At 38.6% G+C, this 19,447-nt stretch overlaps 1 long non-coding RNA gene across 3 annotated transcripts; it reads left to right on the forward strand.

Annotated features, from left to right (window-relative positions):
- The first annotated feature begins 270 nt into the window (after window positions 1-270).
- On the forward strand, window positions 271-18,867 carry LOC150065058 (uncharacterized). Of its 3 annotated transcripts, none has more exons than XR_016534735.1 (3): window positions 271-511; window positions 1,345-1,434; window positions 18,817-18,867. It is a non-coding gene; the product is annotated as an uncharacterized LOC150065058 (long non-coding RNA). The 3 variants fall into 3 exon arrangements; XR_016534734.1 differs by lacking the exon at window positions 18,817-18,867 and adding an exon at window positions 17,502-17,652; XR_016534736.1 differs by lacking the exon at window positions 18,817-18,867 and adding an exon at window positions 1,526-1,829.
- The last annotated feature ends 580 nt before the right edge of the window (window positions 18,868-19,447 follow it).

Raw genomic sequence — 19,447 nt, forward strand, 5'->3', positions numbered from 1 at the left:
TTATTTTATATCCATTCTTTACTCCAACATTAGATTCTGCTTCTAGTCAGTCTTCAATGTCTGTGGTCTGGATTATTCCAAATCCAGGAAATACTTGCACATCAACACAGGAATCAGGATTGTTATTAAAACTCTAATAATTCACCACATTTCCCTGTGGATGATTCTTGGTGAAATCAGGAGTGAGAGTGAGGGTAAAGCCACGACCCAGATTCTCTGAATAGCTCATTGGCATTTATGATTAAACTGAGACACAGGAAAGGTTGGAAGGCTGTGAGGTCTATTAGAGTGAAGTATGCATCATTGTGCTTAGTTATGTCCCAGATGCTGCTGGTCAAGTGGTGTTTTGTAGTCCTGATAGCCTGATTTAAATAAAATATCCTGTGGAGGTATAACACTATTTTTAGATCTTTATGCTATTTAAGAGGTGAGAAAGAGATCCATATCTGCTAGTTAGTGGGGATTAATCTTCCCACAAGAAGCCAAAAGATCAACTCACTTAAAATGTAAGGTAAGTTGCTTTTATGCACTTGTAAATTACATTAGGCTTGAAAACATTGGGCAGATAATAAATGTACAATTTCTAGCTCCAGTAACTAACAGTTAATAATTATAAATAGTCTAAATGTAACCAAACCATTAATATTTCACAGCTTTCTACATCAATGAATTTCTACTAATTGTGATAAAACTTCCTCCATTTACCTTAACTTCACCTCTATTCCATATTAAAACATTAAACTATTTAAATAATTAGCCCTTTGCTTATGCATGGAGAAGAAAGAGATAAGTTCTTTCTGGTTTGACCCCTTGATGACATACGTAACTACCTGTTCCATTCTCAGACTGGCCAAGTCCTACTCATGATTTGGGGTCTGATTATAAATGTCACTTTGAAAACAGGTTTTTACTAAATCTTTTAATCAAATGTCAGTGTTACACATTGTCCTTAAGGTTATATTGTTGCCAGGTGCTACTTATACCTGTAATCCTAGCTAGTCGGGAGACTACAAGCTCAGGATTGATATTTAGAAGGAGCAAGTAAAAGTAGGCAAGAAAGGCTGTGAGACTCTTATTCCCAATTAACCAGCAAAGAGCCAGAAATGTAGCTGTGGCTCAGTGATAAAGTACCAATCTTAGTTGAAAATGCTAAGCAAGAGCATGAGGCCTTAAGTTCAAGCATCACTGCACACACATACATACACACACACACACACACACACACACACACACACACACAAATAGCTATATTGTTATATGTAGCACTTTATAATCATATTGGTATGAGCTTATTTGTTTAAAGTCTATTTTCTCATTTTATGTCATTTATTCCCTCTTATCTAGGCCTAGCACGAATGAATACTGAATGTAAGGACAGTAATAAGAGTAGCCATTCCTTGTTTAAGACAAGCAAAGAATTGACCCCTGATCCTGGTAAGCTCAGCAGGAATTTTATTACTCTTCCAGAAATGTCTATGATATCCTTGTTCCATATTTATAATAATGTCCTTTTTTCTTGAGCCAGCTGGAATGACTCTGCTACTTGTGCCAGAAATGTCCTAAGTCATAGCTAGAGAATGAAGACACATTGACTCAAAAATCAAAGCAAATATAAAAATAACATGGTAACATTCCAGCAAGAACAACCATTGGAAGGAATTAATGTTATAAGCGTTTATAAAAGTATAAAGAATATATATATATATTCTTCCCCAAGCTGACACAGAAACCATTAACCAAATTTGGGCTTGAAATTTAACCCTTTATTAAACTGGCCTCTGCCTCCACCTGGTGGTGATACAAGAACCTGTTGGAAGAACCAGATGCAAATAAAGATCAAAAGCCATTTAATTGTTTTTCATGTCCATAAAAACAACACTTACCAAAAACTTGAACTAGATGACACTCTGGGATGTGTTTTTGTCACTCGGATACGGTAAAAAATAGTTGGGCTGGGAACTGGTGGCTCACACTCATAATACTAACTACTCAGAAGGCTGAGATCTCGAGGATCATGGTTTGAAGCCAGCCTGGGCAGGAAAGTCTGTGAAACTCTTATCTCCAGTCACCAGAAAACCACAAGTTTCTGTGGATCAAGATGGCAGAGCCCTAGCCTTGAATAAAAGTGATCAGGGACAGCACCCAGGCCCTGCGTTCAAGCCCTCCAACCATGAGCGAGCGAGCGAGCGAGAGAGAGAGAGAGAGAGAGAGAGAGAGAGAGAGAGAGAGAGAGAGAGAGGGAGGGAGGGAGGGAGGGAGGGAGGGAGGGAGAGAGAGGAGGGGGGGTGGGAAGGGGGAGAGAGAGAGAGAAGGGGGAGAGAGAGAGAGAGAGAGGAGGGAGGGAGGGAGGGAGGGAGAGAGAAAGAGAGGTAGGGGAGGGGGAAGAGGGGAGGGGGAAGGAGGGCAGAAGAGAATTGTTTAGAACAAAAATTTTCTTCTTGCAGTTAGTCTCTATTTAGAAGTCCAAGGTTTTTAGGAAAATGTTTCATTTTCTTACAAACTAATTTCTGTCTGTTTGCTTTTTCAGTAGGAAAGACTGATCAGAATTTGAAAGATAGGCGAAGGGAGAAGAGATTTGCTTTCTGTTTTAGATTCTATTGACATTAAAAAAAAACTTAGCAGAAAGAGGTTCAGTCTACCTTTTGCCCCTAGTTTATGTTAGTCTGTTATATTTCAAACTATCATTTTATAGAGTATCATTTACAGAGTAGTATAATTTTATAAGTATATTAATCATTTAAATGTTCTTTTTGTTAATTGTTTATCACATACTCTGCCTGTTTCTATTAAATTATTTTATTTTCTTATTGGTATACAAACATGTTATATAACTGGGTATCAGTGGCTCATAACTCTAATCCTAGCTACTCAGAAAACTGAGATTTAAGAATCATGGCTCCAAATCAGTCCAGGAAGTGAATTTGGGGACATCCTTATTTTCATTTGGCCAACATAGAGCTGGAATCGGAGGAATGGCTTAAGTAGGAGAGTGGTACTATGAATGAAAAAGCTCAATAAGGAGTCTTGCCTTCAAGTCCCATCACCAGTATAGAAAAAAAAATGCAATCTGTACTTATTTGTATTAGTTTTTCTTCAGGAAACTTTTCATTGTTTAAAATCATGAACGTGTGTCTTTTTATGGTTTTTGGTTTTGTTTTGTTTTATTTTGTGCGTATTTGTTTGCCAGTTCTAGGGTTTGAACTCTAGGTGATGTCCGTGAGCTTCTTTTGTGGAAGGCTAGCATTCTATCACTTGAGACACAGTACTGTTTCTTTTTCTGGGTAGTTTATTGGAGATAAGATTCTCACAGACTTTCTGCCCAGGCTGGCTTTGAAGCACAGTTCCTCAGATCTAAGCCTTTTGAGTAGATAGGATTACAGGCATGAGCCATTGGCATCCAACCATATTTTCTTTATTCACTTATTTTTAAATTATCTTTCTCATGTTTTAGTCCATATAGAATGAAGTGAGGTGGAAAATTAAGGAGAAATATTTCCCTCTCTGCTTTGTAAAGTACTTATTGCCCTAGACCGATGCCTTTTATATGCTTGACTCCCTATGCTTTCTCACTGGAACATTTTGATCATGTCATAAATAATCCATATAGTCAATTTTCAAAGGATTCATTAATATACTTGGACAACTTGGAAGAATAGATGCTAAATCACAGTCCTGAAATTCAATCATCTCTAATCCTCTCAACAAAAGTGATGTAACACTAACAATGTTTCCCTAACCCCATCATTCATACACAACCAGCAGCTATTTGGTGGGGGGGGTAACAATAAAGTAAGTTCATAATAGTATAACAATTAAGGATTAGGTTCAAGAAAAAAAGTCTGTATTTTGGCTGAGTGGATCCATTTAAATTACAGGAACCAGTTTTAAGTTAGTACTGTATGCTCAAAAGAAGAAAGGGTATTAGCCATTAATCATGCTATCATCTGTGTCTCAAATTGCCTTTTGATGGGTGACAAAATCCCACCCATCTTGGTCAATAAAAATTAAATTGAAGAACTCTCAAAGTGGGATGGCATCTATCAAGATGCATTGAGCTCATAAATTGAAGTTCAGAATTAAAACCCCTTTGTAAATTAATTAAGGATAAGAGTTTTTAGAAATTTTATTTTTATATTGTGAAGTTCATGTGCAGAGAGGTTGCAATTACATGAATCAGGTAACTAGTACATTTCCTTTTAAACAGTATCACCTCGTCCCTTGTTTTCTCTCAACAGCCTCTTCCCACCAAATTCTATAGTATATTTTCACAGAGTGTCTAGTAGCTTTCATTGCTGAATTCGTTCACCTTTTGTCTCACCATTTCTGAATGAGATATAGAAGACAAAAGGTACAGAGATCAAAACAAATGACAAAATAGGAAAAACAGAAAAAAAAGAAAGAATGCAAAAAGTAAAAATCCTCCTGTCTACATTTCTTGAAGTTCAATTTGATAAAAATTCAGATTTTTAAAAAATAAATGCCCAGCTACTTCAATGGATCTAAGTATTGTAACTCCTACTAATATCTCTCCGTACTGTTCTTCTAAATGCTCAGATGCTCATTTTCCCCGAAGTTACATGGAGAAACCCAGAAATCAAGCATCAGCACTGTTACAGTTTAAAGACCCCCACCCCTAATTTATACACTGGATAGTTAACCCTACATGCAACTGTGTCGAGAGGTGACCTGCAAGAGATGACTTGCAGAGTTAGGGATTTAACTCAGTAGAAGATCATATACCTAGTCAAGTGCTAGACCCTCAGCTGGTGGGGGGGAAGGAAAAAAAGAGAGAAAGCAGGAGGTGGCCTGATCTCTCATTAATAAATTATCATTGTTAGCATAAGGATGAGTTTATTTTCCCCAAAGTGGAGTCCTTATAGACGATAAATACAATTCCCTCTCTTTTGCCCACGTGATACCCCCTATTATGTATAATGTATAAGAAGGCCCTGAGCAGTTGCAGTGCCTCCATCTTGAACTTGCCAGCCTTCAGAACCATGGCCTAACAAGTTTCTACTCACTGTAAGTGACCCAGCCCCTGTACTTCCATTATGACAGCATAAAATCAGCTAAAAAATCCATAATAATATTATTATCACTACTGTCATCATCATCATCATCATCATCAATCAATCAATCATCACATCATGCTCTTATTTACCTAAAACATACTTAAAGGCAGGATTTTAAAAACCTACAGACATTATTTTACTTCATCCTTTACTACATCCTTAATTTTCAAGTGAGACTATCATGTGATGTTTTCCCTGCTTTAAACCAATTTCTTTCCTTGCATTGGTAACTTCTACAAAGCATATTTTTTAAACTTGAAGCCTATAGTCATTTGTTACTTCTTTTCCCAAAATGTGATCAATCTAGTAGTTCTTTCTTCACATGAAGTCAAACATGTGTAACACATGTCTATAGGTAGGCTTCAGTGCGGAATGTATATGTTGTACTCTTAAAAAATACAACATAAAATTAATTAATTTAATTAGGGTGGATGCATTTACTATTTTGTCCTGAATATTACCCAATTGTGATAATATTACCCAATTTGTGTTTACAAAGATGATTGCAACTTTTTTCTGTGTTCCTTTCTATTACAACATTGCCAGTCCTCACTTGAACAAGTAGTGTCTCTCCTCCCTGACCTTGGCTTTGACAAGCTTCCTTGTGTGGCATTGGCTTTTGACAAGTTCCAGGCCAAAGTTTCAGCAGGCCAGTAGGTTCAGCTTTTTATTCTTTTGAAGCTCTGAGGCCGCTGTGCTGTGAAAAAGTCCAGTCTCAGTTACTAAAGGCTGGGAGATGGTATGGAAGAGGATTGATGTTGTATATCCAACAGCCTGACAGATACAGATTCCATCTTAGATTTCTCAGCATAGCTGACTGGAGATAAAAGAATCTAGAAAAAGGCCAGTAGAATTATTCAGTCTACAGAACTTTCTGATTTAATAATGCATCATAATTTCAGGACTTTTTTACATTATAAGATAGAACCCATGTAAAAGCTTAGATACAGACAACAGTAATTTTGGAAGTAATTTCTCAGTTGAATGGAAATTTTCTCAGCGTATTTTAAAAGGCAATCAAAATCTTGTAAGGACAATGGTAGACTTTTAAAGGCTTTTTGATAGAGCCTATAAAGTTTCCCAAACAATGAGTCAAAGAATATAGAACACTAGTCTTTTCCTTCTTCTGATAAAGGAATGCATTATGGGCTGTTTCCTGCCTAAGACCTATATGTTTTTTTTAATCTTTATTGGCATCTAGTTTAGATTGTTTTGCTTCCTTAAAATGGAGCTTCAATCCACAAAAAAAACTTTCCATTTAATTGCATCACAGAGGAGATTGACTTCTGTTTGTAGATATTTCCCTCTGTGGAAAACAACTGAATGTATCTACTCTATCTCAATTTGACTTTCCTGCATAATAGGTCAAAACTCTCGATTTCAGGTGAAAAAAATCTGTGAATTTATTGCAAGATAATAATTTGTCATAGAATTGATTAAGACTGTAAGATCAGGTTTAAGGAATTTAGAATGGAAGAACTCTGAAGACCTCAGCAAATCAGCCTTGAGAATGAGCCTAGCAATGGGCCTGAGAAGTCTTTATGGGTCAGCAGCTTGAGTCAGTTTCTAAAGAAAGTCCCTGACAGGGAAATTGAATTCCAGATATTTAAAAGTGAATGTTCATTGCAACACATTTATCACCGCTTTATATATGTCCTTATGTGTATTCTTCATTTTTCTAAACCGTATTCCTCATTGACGTGCTCTCAATAACTGACATCTATCTGCCAAGTACAGCTAAAGAATACTATTTTTTTTAAGTATTGAATTTTTGTTTTTACCCAGGCACCAGTGGCTCATACCTAGCTACTCAGGAGGCTGAGATCTGAGGATCACAGTTCAAAGCCAGACCAACCACTAAAGTCTGTGAAACTCTTATCTCCAATTAACCACCAGAAAATCGAAAGTGGCCCGGTGGTTCCAGGGGTAGGGCAGTAGTAGCCTTGAGCTGAAGTGCTTAGGGACAATACCCAGGCCCATGACCAAAAAAAAAAAATAATAATAATTATTGAATTTTTTTATCAATGATATCCATAATTATTGAGATTATTGTATTATTATCTAGGAAGGTCATTTTTCTCTATTAATTTTGCTTTATCTTACAAGCAATAATTTGAATTGTAGTGTATGATAGGTCAGTAACTACGTTAATTAAGTAGAATATACAGACATCTTTGATTTTATAACTTATTCCTAACATACCGGTACACATAACTGATTCTAAAGAATTACATTCTTTATTTCGCTAGTACTATGATTTGTTTATTTTCAGTTGTTCACTTGAATGAAATTTCAAATGGCGTCATTTTTATTGAATTGTTTGATCTTCATTGTCTTTGTGAAATTAAAGTATTAGAATGCAGTCAGCATTGCAAAGTCTGGTTTACAAGGCTCTTTTGTCACCTTCATGGAATTCTCCTACAACCATACTAAAATCAATGACTACTTTTCCCCAGCCCCCATCATTTCTCATGAAGGTTCATTCATTCCTGCTTTTCCTGTGATAAAACAAGCCTTAGAGAAAATAGTTATAGGAGTGGCAGAAGGAGGGTGTAAAAGGATATTCTCCTATCTCATATTATTTGTTTACTGTAAAACCTTTGCTATACAAACAACAATGATATAATAAGGAAGTATGTTATAATGAGCAATTGGATTGGCACACTTAACTTGAAAATTCTAATAAGTACATGTCACTTGCAGAAATCTAGGTTATGATGAAGGTAGAGAGCAGTAAACAGATATGAAGCAAGATTTTCTCATTGTAGGAAATCTGTTTCTATGCATACAGCCTGGAATTTAAATAGCACAGTCTAATAGAATATAAAATTCAATTAGAAAGCACTAATTGATAGATTAAAGCTATTATTTGCAATGTAGATGTTTCCTTTACATTCAGATACGAAAAGTAAAAATCAAACAACTGCTTGATACCATTCATCTGTGGAGCTTGCCTTTTCTTCTCAGTGTCTGCACAACTGATTTTATGAACTACATCTTGCTGGGAGCCAGAGTGGAATCAAACTGTACCTTGATTTGCATCAGACAATGGCTTTATTGTCTTATTGTTTTCTGGCCTTATTCTGTTTAAATGACCTGAGATTTACCATATGAATGTAACACCTGGAAGTTCCCTGGTTTCAAGAAGGGATATAAGCCTGGAGTTGACAATAAACGAGGCTGCAGTTTTTACCTGGGCTGAAGACCTCCCGGACAGGATGTGTTTGTCTCTCTTCTATTTTTTCCAGTCCCTGCCCCCTATTTCAGGAACCCCAATTTGCTGCTGGTAGGCCCCAGCAAGGGGCGCCTGAACAGGGACCCTGAAAATCTGGGACGAAGGTGGAGGACCCCGCTGTGGTGAGTGATGCATCGTAGGACTATTAGGAGAGGATTTTAAGAGAGTGAGAGAGCGGGAGGCTGTATTGTCCAGAGTAAAAATTATGGGTCAAGTTAATGGCCACAGGCCATATGTACCAGTCCTAAGAGGCATACTTGAAGCCCAAGGAACATGGGTGGGACAAGGGCAGCTTGAGAGCTTCCTACAGTTTGTCGAGGAGGCATGCCCATGGTTTCCAGAGGAGAAATCCCTAAATTTAGAAACCTGGCCGAGGATAGGGAAAGGAATTCAAGATTATTATAGTGTATATGGCCCTGAAAAGACCCCAGCAGAGGCTATTACTTTATGGAATTTAGTAGATGAATGCTTAGATCTTCGAAATGAGAATCTTGAACTTAATCTTGAATTAAAGAACCCTTCTGAGAAACCTGAGGCTGAGCCATATGCTGCAGCCCGAGAGAATCTAAGTGAGATTTTGAGAAGGGAACAGCCAGCAGATATTGAGTATAAGAGTTCAAGTTTGGATAACAGGAAGGAAAGATATGATGAGGACCGGCTGGCTACGGTGGAGAAGAAGTTAGAAGAAATCCTACTATCTAAGACAGGGATAGTGCAGAGATCCCCCCCAGAAGTAGGAAATAGATATGAACCCCCGGCCACAATCTTGGTGGAATCTAATGCTTACTCCCTATTGCCACCGCCTCCGGCTGCAGCCTTGCAGCCCCAACCCCCTTCTCAACTTTTATGCATGTCTAAAGGTCCTAGCAACAAGTGCCTCCTAACAGGCACTACAACCAGGCACAGTGCATCCCAACTAAACTTAGCTCAGGCTGCTAAAAGGAGGGAAGATATTTCAAAGCCTCGATGCTTCCCCATTTTAGTTGATCATGATGAACAAGTATACCATCGACCTGTTCCTTTTAAACTATTATGGGACTTAAAGAGTGCCTGTTCCCAATATGGACCAACTGCCCCTTTTACTCAAGTAGCATTGGAGGCCACGTGTGCTGAGATTTTATGCCCAAATGACTGGAAGCAGCTTGCCAGAGCATGCCTTAGTGGGGGAGAGTACTTATTATGGGAAACAGAGTTCACTGCACAGTGTCGAGCTAAAACTGAAGCAAATAGGGCTGAGAACCTGCCTTACAGTCTTGATCAGTTGCTAGGAGAGGGAACCTATAAAAACGCTAAAGATCAATTGGGCTATGCAATGTAAGCCTATATACAAATAAATGCAGGAGCAAAAGAGGCTTGGAAAAAATTACCAAATTCTAACCGTACTAAAAATCTAGTTGAAATTAGACAGGGACCTGATGAACCTTATCAACAATTTTTGTCTCGATTGATGGCGACTGCAGACCTCCTAGTACAAGATGAGAACGCAAGGAAGGCTATAGTTAGACATATGGCCTATGAAAATGCCAACGCCGCCTGTCGGGTGGCTATCAGACCCCATAGGAATAAGGGAAGAATTACAGACTATGTTACACTGTGTGCTGATATAGGACTCTCCTATGTACAAGGCCTCACTTTAGCCTCCGCTCCTCAAGGAAAGACTGTTACTAAATTTATAAAATATAGAGGCCAGCGGCATTCTCGGGCTGCTAGACCCCCAGGGCGTTGGTTCTCTTGTGGACAAATAGGACATTGGATGGCGCAATGCCCACGCCAGGCCAAGTTAGAGAAAGAAACATCACCTGGCACATGTTCACGCTGTGGTAAAGGGAAGCACTGGGCTAAAGATTGCAAGTCAGCAACAAATTGCAATGGCCGCCCGTTTTCGGGAAACTGGAGAAGGGGCCAGCCCCTGGCCCCACAAAACTATGGGGCAGTCCCTCCCTCTTCTCAGCCACAAGTACATCTTCTAACAAACCCCCAAAATCAGTCTCCAGCCTCTTCCGTGCCACCCCAGGCAGCGCAGGATTGGACCTCTGGTTCCTCCACCTGCTCAGTATTGACCCCAGAGATGGGGATACAACCTCTCCCCACGGGGGTCTTCGGCCCCCTTCCCCCGGGAGTGGCTGGATTGCTGTTAGGGCGAAGTAGCTCAGCCCTTAAAGGGATACAAATTACACCTGGCATAATTGACCAGGATTTTACTGGAGAAATTAAGGTTATGGCCTCTGCCCTGAGACATGTAATATCGATCCCAGCAGGACAAAAAATAGCACAGCTAGTACTTGTTTCTTTACCTCCCGGGGAGACTGCTAATTCCCCATGTGGACAGAGAGGATTTAGATCTTCTGATATCTATTGGGTACAAAGCATAAAACAGGAGAGGCCTGAGATGACATTATTTATACAAGAAAAGCCCTTTAAAGGAATATTAGACACTGGAGCAGATGTGTCTGTGATATCTAAAAAACATTGGCCAGCCCAATGGCCCCTAACAACCTCTATGACTTCCCTACAGGGGATTGGGTATGCAACTGACCCACAGCCGAGCAGTGCGATTCTTGCTTGGAGAGATGAGGAAGGGCACTCTGGTCATTTTCAGCCATTTGTTCTGGATCATCTGCCAATTAATTTATGGGGTCGTAATGTCATGGAAAAAATGGGACTGTATATGTTTAGTCCTAGTGCTGAAGTTACTAAGCAGCTGCTTGATCAAGGCCTCCTCCCTTCTGGGGGACTAGGCCCAGCAGCACAGGGAGGGCCAGAGCCACTCCAACCCCAGTCTCACTCACAGAGACAAGGATTAGGGTATTGTGGAGCGAGCTAATGGATTACTAAAATATCAAATTTTTAAGATAAAGAAAGGGGGGTTGTATCCTGCTACCCCTGTGAATATACTTAATCATGCTTTATTTGTTTTAAATTTTTTGAATTTGGACTTAATTTATCCGCTGCTCAGCGATTCGGGGAAAAAAGAGAGCAGCGTACTTTTGCCTTAGTAAAATGGAAGGATCCCCTAACTGGTACTTGGCATGGACCCGATCCCGTTCTAACCTGGGGTTGAGGGCATGTATGTGTTTTTTCACAAGGAGAAAATGACACCCGCTGACTGCCTGAATGCTGCGTTCCTATTATGGAGAGTGACAGTGGCCATCCAAGCAGCGACTCACTGGGCCTACACCCCTAACCCTCCAGTGGTGCATCCTGCGACGTGGGAAGGACCTGAGTTATTTGTGCATGTCAATTGAGACTGCTACTGATCCACTTGTTCAACACATTCATATGAGCTGTGTTTCTCCTCCTTTTACTATTATGTAGGGACCTTTTAACATATTCATTGACTCTACACAATTTAATATGTGACATTATTTTGTCTTTACCATCCCTCTTCTTAATAACCTTTTTTGTAAAAGATGCCCAGGTGAAAAGCAAAGGCCTCCAGAGGTAAGTAGAAGTCGGCCGACCCCCTGTATGTCTGTGTTTTGTTTTATTTTTTATTTTATTTTTTTAAAAGGTGCACTGTGGGCCTAAAATAGAGGCCTGGGTGGTCAAGGGACGCCTTGACCCCCCCTCCCCTTCTTGTTGATAACAAGGCATACCTGAGAGTCCCACCAGCAAGACATGTCTAAATCTAAAAATAGCTGTTTGGTGAAAACATTCATCTGAGCTCATGTTTTTTGTGTTAAGTGTATCTGATTGAGTCCAATTTTCTTGTTATATGTTAATGTCTGATTATTTAAAAGTCTCCACTTCTCTGTCTTGTTCGTGTTACATATTTTTCCTTGTCCAGTTTTGTCTTTAAAATTGGTACCATTTCTAAGTATGGATTTTCTATGCGTACTCAAGCACACATCCTTGTTATTTATTTGAACATTTCTGGGCCTAGTATGGCCGCTCCCCCGTGTCTGCAGTTGTAACAAGCCCTGGAAAAATAAATTCCAGCTAAGTTGCCTTGCAAAAAGTTTTGTTTTGAACCTGGTTCTCACCTGCAAGAGTAAAATTGGCTAAGCTCTCTTGACACAAACTTCCGGAAAATGAACGGCCGATATTAATTTGCGTGCTTTAAGATCTTTGAGTATGAATGTGTGTGAATTAGTGAGTGAACATGTTCAAGGTTAAATTATCAGCATGCTGTATAAAACTATGGATAAATTTATACTTAAACACAAAGGCAATTGGGTAAATCTAAGCTTAAAACTTCAAGAAAAGTATTAGGTTTGAATCTTTTACAATGTCTCAAAGAATTATTACGTTGTGTTAAAGAGAAATTGGTAAAAAGTATTTTTCTAAAGAGCCTGAAATCTGCATTTTAACAATCTGGTATTGCAATGCATACAGCTGTTTACATTGTAAACATTGTATCCTGTTTAGCCCAGAGGTATTAGGGAATTTGGGATTTATTACCTTTACTTAAAGTTTGGAGACATGTATTAGAGATTTAAATGTAAAATTGTTCATTAATGTCAAAAACTTTGCCTATCTGTCTTTTCTTACAGACTGACACTGGAAGTCTGATAATAACTTTTTGTGCACTGATGTTTGTAATTCTTGCATTAGGGAAAAACTGTTATTTGAGTTTAAACTGTTGATGGAGTTCTAGGCAGTAATAATCTAAATTGCAGAATAAAACAAAAAGCCTCTTCTAAAGGCAAAGGGAGTGACCTGGGCCCTAGGGGGCCTGGAGGCAAAGGGAATTCCTTTAGCCTTAAAGGTTTTTCAAATGCAAATAAAGACCAAAGTGTTAAGAGTTTAAGTTAAAAAGTATAAAAGTTTTAAAGAAAATTAGAAATGGTTTCTGAACAAAATTTAAAAGTAAAGTTGTCCTAAAGTTTTGTTTCTAAAAAAATAAACAAGGAAAATTAGGACTATCAAAATGGTTGCTTAATTTCTATTTCAGCTTACTCTTGTAAGTTACTTTATAGCAATCTCCAGCAGGCCCATGGAGAAGGACAGCAGATCCTCATTCAGATGTAAGTTTGGCCCTCACCAAGTTCCTGGTAAGATCATGCTTAGAGACTATTTCTGAGTTGACCACCTTGTTGCTTCTAATTGGAGTAAAGTGGCCTTTTGTAGGACTTATTGATCTGAAAGCCGCAGCTTTGACCCTGCCTGGGCAAAGCAAAGTCCCTGTGAGACTGTGGTGTCTAATCTGCCAGCAGGATGCTGGGACAGAGTTGCTTTGGAGCTCGAAGTGGCAGAGTACTAGCTCTGAGCTGAAAAGCTGGGGGGAAGCACTCAAGCACCAAGCTCAGGACTCACGGTGGCAGGGTGCTAGCCTTGAGCCGGAGAGCTGAGAGATAGCGCCCAGACCCTGAGTTCAAATACAGCAACCAACAAAGTGAAATGCCAATGGGATGTTTATCCCTGTGTGGAGAGACACTACTGGGACACGAAAGCCTCTGCTTGGATGGCAGAGATGGTGTCAGATCTTAGAGTCACTTGTGCTTGGCCATTCAAATTAATCAGAGCCGGGAGGTCATAGAATAGTTTGTAAGCATGCCTTACTAATGCCCGTGCCTTTCATAACTGGGCAGGAACTTGTCAATCTTCTGTGATAGTGGGTAGTTTAAAGTCCCAATTGAGCGAATTTTTTACACCAGCCACAAATTCAGGAAAAGTTTGTGGATCTGGGGCTTGTGTCTCTATTAATCTGTTTAGATCTGACAACTGAAGCATTGTTAAGGTTGCAGAGATTTAGTTCCCCAGACAATCAAGAAAAAGCCTTTGCAAATGGGTGCTAAGTAAGTTACACTATTGTAGCCAAAGATGGTTTGTACAGTTGTTAAATGTTAAATATGATCTCTAGTTTGGAGTAAATTATTGTTCCTGATATCTAATCCTTGCAACCCCTTGATAAAACAGGCTAGGCTTCTTAAGGTCCCTGGTCAAGCACAGAGACAACGCCCCTGAGTCAACTTGAAGAAGTCACAGAAGCTGAATCTCCGCCCATCAATCCCCTTTAGATGAAGGGACCAGAGTCATTTTTGGAAAATGAGACAGGATAAATTAGAGGTATAGGAAAGAGTAAAAATTGCACTTGTGTTTCTTTTAAAATAAAAACGGGGGATATGTTGGGAGCCAGAGTGGAATCAAACTGTACCTTGATTTGCATCAGACAATGGCTTTATTGTCTTATTGTTTTCTGGCCTTATTCTGTTTAAATGACCTGAGATTTACCATATGAATGTAACACCTGGAAGTTCCCTGGTTTCAAGAAGGGATATAAGCCTGGAGTTGACAATAAATGAGGCTGCAGTTTTTACCTGGGCTGCAGACCTCCCGACCCGATGTGTTTGTCTCTCTTCTATTTTTTCCAGTCCCTGTCCCCTATTTCAGGAACCCCAATTTGCTGCCGGTACGCCCCGGCAACATCTAACCTTAAGAGAGAAAAGGCGAACATATGCAGATATTGTTGTATAATACTCCCCTAGGAAATCAGAAATGGATCTAAAAATCTGAATTGCTGACCAGGTGCAGTGATCCATGGCTGCAGTTCTCACTATTTCAGAGGTGGAAATCAGAAGGATCTCAGTTCAAGGTAATCTCAGACAAAAAAATGATAGCAATATCTCTGACTTAACAAACAAGCCAAGTATGGTGAGTCCCGACTGTAACCCCAGCTGTGCAGGGAACATAAATAGGAGGATAATATACCAAGACCAGTTCAGGAAAAACCACCAGAACCTATATGAAAAATAATCTAAAGTAAATAATAAATAAATCTAGCCATGTGGTTTAAAAAGCAGAGCATTTGCCCAGCAATTGAAAGACCCCGATTTCAAACCTCACTAATGACAAAAGAAAGTCTGAATTTTTAAAAAACAATTGTGATCTCAATAGGAAAAAAACAACACTTTTTTTTTACAAAAAGGATATGAGCTTGTAAGAAACCACATGTGTCATAACTTTGAGCTTTAAAACAAGTTTGACACATCGTAGGTAAATGCACAGGGATGCAAAACAGAAAAAATTTCACCACAGGACAAAGATCAAAACGATGGTTTATTTTCAAGTAAGAGTCATAGCATTCACAGAACAGCAACAGGAACAAAGCAGAAACCCAGAAAAAAATTGTATGACTATGCCCAACAATACCTGTGGCTATGAAAGCCTAAACTAGCATATTAGGAGTACAGAGTAGATTATTAAAGCTGATGTAGAAGATCTGGAAACCATATGTAGTGAGCTCTGATTTCAGCTGAGATTAGAAATGAGAGCTGTTATCTGAAGATAGAACAAATATAAACACCTATAGTCCAAGTGCAGCCAGCAAAGCACCATCCAGAAAGCAGAAACAACCAAGACATGAAACAAGTAAACACAACAAACCACATCTCTGTACAAGCCAAAGTATATGAACTGAAGGGTGAAGACCCATTTGGAATGGCAAAGGAAACTGCAAACCTGTGAAAAACATGTGGTCCTAAGCTAGAAATGGTGATTTTAGTTTCTCAGACTGCGTTTCTCTGTTCTTTACTATAAATTTAAGCCTTGAATTGCTAATCTAAGGTGTCCGCACCAACTCCTTTCTTCTGGAGCCTTTCCCTCAGCAGGTAATAGGGTAAATGTAAATAAAACATCACATGGAATATTAAAATTTATCCTGATGCTGTATTTTAGGCTGTATTTGTGGCTTGTTTGCTGTTTGTTCTGACATTTAGAGAGACACAAAAGCAAGTCACATAGAAAACTCAGCAGGAGATAGCTTGTTATCAGAGATAGTTGTTATCGGAGAATAACTCCAAAATTTTCCTTCTTTCCTTACTCTGGGTCTCAATGTAAGAGATTTAAAAAGAGAAAAGTTTTAGCTCCACCTTGTGGTCATCTATGTTAAAACCTGGGCTCAAATCCTGGGTGCTTTGTTCAAGGGGCAAAACATGCCTTAAATGAAATTTCTTTTCATAAGAAAAAGAATAGAGGGGCCGGGAGTTTGGCCTAGTGGTAGAGTGCTTGCCTAGCATGCACGAAGACCCGGGTTCGATTCCTTGATACCACATACATAGACAAAAGCCAGAAATGGTGCTGAGGCTCACGTGGTAGAGCTCTAACCTTGAGAAAGTCCAAGGACAGTGCTCAGGCCCTGAGCTCAAGCCCAGGACTGGCAAAAAAAAAAAAAAAAAAAAAGAAAGAAAAAGAATAGAGAGGCCTTGAAAAATAGTTTCAGACTGCAGAAAACAGGTGCTGTTTGTGGAAGTGACTTCTAATATCAGAAATATCAGCATAAACGTTGCTAATCTTTGTATATCTCCTTGCCAATACCAATGGGTATTATTGTAATACTAGTGCTAATGTTTAAATATCATAATATAGATTACACCAATTCAGGTTTCCATGTTCTCTTTCATAATCAGAAAATCTGGGAGCAATGGGACCACGGTAATTACTAAAACTCAGTATACTGATTGGGGTCTGTTGAAGATCCATTCCAGGTTGGAGATAATGAAAGCTGTGGATGCTCAGGCTCTTATAGAAAATGATTTGCTTATAACCTATATACGATCTTCATTATAGTTTCCTGTCTACATTTCTTGTCATTTCTGATACAACACAATTGCTCAAGTAATAATAAGAAAAATAGACTGAAAGATTAAGTACAGACACATTTTTTTTCAAATATTTGCAATTTGGTCGAATTTTCATGGATGCTCCTATCACCCAAAGATGTGGGAGTTTCTGTAGGTGATATTCTCTAGAAGGAGAATAGACTGTCTACATTACATTATAACTCACCTTAGACAACTTCCATCTCTTACGTTACTCTCTTGGCTGTTGTGGTAATCTTGACTTGGGATCTCAGACTTGGCAATTTACAGCAGAAAGTCTCATGGGATGTAAAGAGCACTGACTTTAGAATATAAAACCAGTTCTCAGTCACTTCCTAACTATGTTCCTATACTAGCTCAACTCTTTTCCTGAAGAAATTGTTTGGTTTGTAGAATAGACACAAATTACACTCTAAACTTTTGTAAGCATATATTAATTGTACATAATAGATTTTATTGTTGGTATCTTTACACCTTCATAAAGCATACTTTGATCACATTTGCCTACTCTTACTCTCTCTGAGTCCCCTTCTCCTATCCCTGACCACTTTTTCTTTTCTAATAGCCTCCCTCTGCTTCCATACCTTTGTTTTTCCTCCTTAGATTCTTCATAGGAAAAAAATACACATGATATTTGTCTTTCTTTTTTTTCAGAATGGCCAGTTTTGCATAAATGATGAGCTCTAGTTCCTTCAAGTTTCCTGAAAATAACATGATTTTATTCTTCATAGCTGAATAATATTAAGGATTCAACTGTAGTTGGACACCTAGGCTGGTTCTGTAATTTTTATGTCACGAGCAGTGCTGCAGTAAATAAACATCAGTGTGCATATATCTCCGTTGTATGTTTTGATTTCCTTGGGAATACAGCCACATATAACATTGCTGGCTAATCTGGTAGTTCTTCTTTTAGTTTTTTCCGAATCGCTTGACTAATTTACGTTCCTACCAACAGTGTATAAAAATTGTTCCTAAAGGGAAGTGGGAAAAACAAGATAATTGGGGAGAAAAATGGGGAAAAAACATAAGAAAGGTATTAATGTATGAGAAGTAATGCACCTACTACCTGATGAATGTAACTGTAACCCCTCTATACGTTATCCCGACAATAAAAAAAATTGTACCTAAACAAGCTACAATAATATTAAGAAACACTTTATGTTCATTAAAACTGTCCCAAAGTTGAGCTGGGAGTTTAGCCTACTGGTAGAGTGCTTCCCTAGCATGCACAAAGACCCGGGTTCAACTCCTCGGTACCACATACATAGAAAAATAAAAAGCCAGAAGTGGTGCTGCGGCTAAAGTGGTAGGGTTCTAGCCTTGAGAAAAAACAAAAAGAAACAAGTAAGGACCGTGTTCAGCCCTGAGTGCAAGCCTAGGACTAGCAAGAAAATAAAAAGTCCTCAAATCATTTGTATTGGAACATACTAAATGAAAAGGTTATGTAAAACTAGATATATCTTTAAGGTCTGAACTATTTATGAAATGTATGCATAAATTGCTGTGTATCTGGAAAAAACATATATCAATGTGTTATCAGAACATACTCAAAATGATGTTTTTCCTACCCTTTCTTTCTATTAAAATTGATCAATTTGTTAGCACTAACTAGATGCTATTATGAATTGTTCAATAATAAAAAAGATTTTTATGAGAATTATTTATGGTATGAATAGAAAAATGTTTGTTATATAATAACTAAATTTCAAGATGAGATAAAATGGATAGATGCTTTTTCCATTACTCATAACTATTGAGTCATCAAATCTAATCATGGAAAAGTAGCAGGGCCATCCAAAGAAAAGTAGCCAAAGCAACCCATTATAAGATAATTCTGAGAATAAATATAGCATGTGAGAACTTGGAGACTCTGCCGTAGTCATTTAATGACATCTACTCCTTCTTACAAGGAGTAGATGGGAATGCAACTATGAAACTATAGTTGTTGTTTTTTTTCCCCCGGTTGCAGGACTTGAACTCTGGGCCTGGGCCCTGTCTCTGAGTTCCTCAAGTAAGGACTACCGCCTTACCCCTTGACCAACAGCACCGCTTCCAGTTTTCTGGTGGTTAATTGGTGGTAAGAGTCTTTTTTTATTGTTTGAATTTTTTCATATATTTTTATTGTAATTAATAGAAGGGTTACATTATATTCACCAGATAGAAGGTGCATTAGTTCACATGCATTGATACCCTTTCTCATGTCTTGGTCCCCATTTTCCTCCCCCCACCCTGGTGGTAAGAGTCTTACAAAATTTTTAGTGCTCAGGCTGGCTTTGGACTATGATCCTCAGACCTCAGCCTCCTGAGTAGCTAGGATTCCAGATGTGAGACACTGCTCCCGGCATCGTTGTTGTTTTTAATACTATGCCTAGGTCTGAAAGTCTTTTCAAAACTCAAGCACGTGCACATCGAGAATTCCAAGCACCTGAAATCCCATTCTTCAGTTTCTCGTTTTAAAATTCTCACTAACATACTCTCTTGATACGTACTGCGTCTTATCCTGGGTCTTACAGAGATCAAATAAGGGGAAAACAGCTTTTCAGTAAATTTTTAAGTACAAACAACTAAATATAACTTAGACTGTTTTTCTTGCTTGAGAA

Source organism: Megascapheus bottae, chromosome 3 (genome assembly GCF_031878675.1).
Source record: "Megascapheus bottae isolate mThoBot1 chromosome 3, mThoBot2.hap1, whole genome shotgun sequence".
NCBI lineage: Eukaryota > Metazoa > Chordata > Mammalia > Rodentia > Geomyidae > Megascapheus > Megascapheus bottae.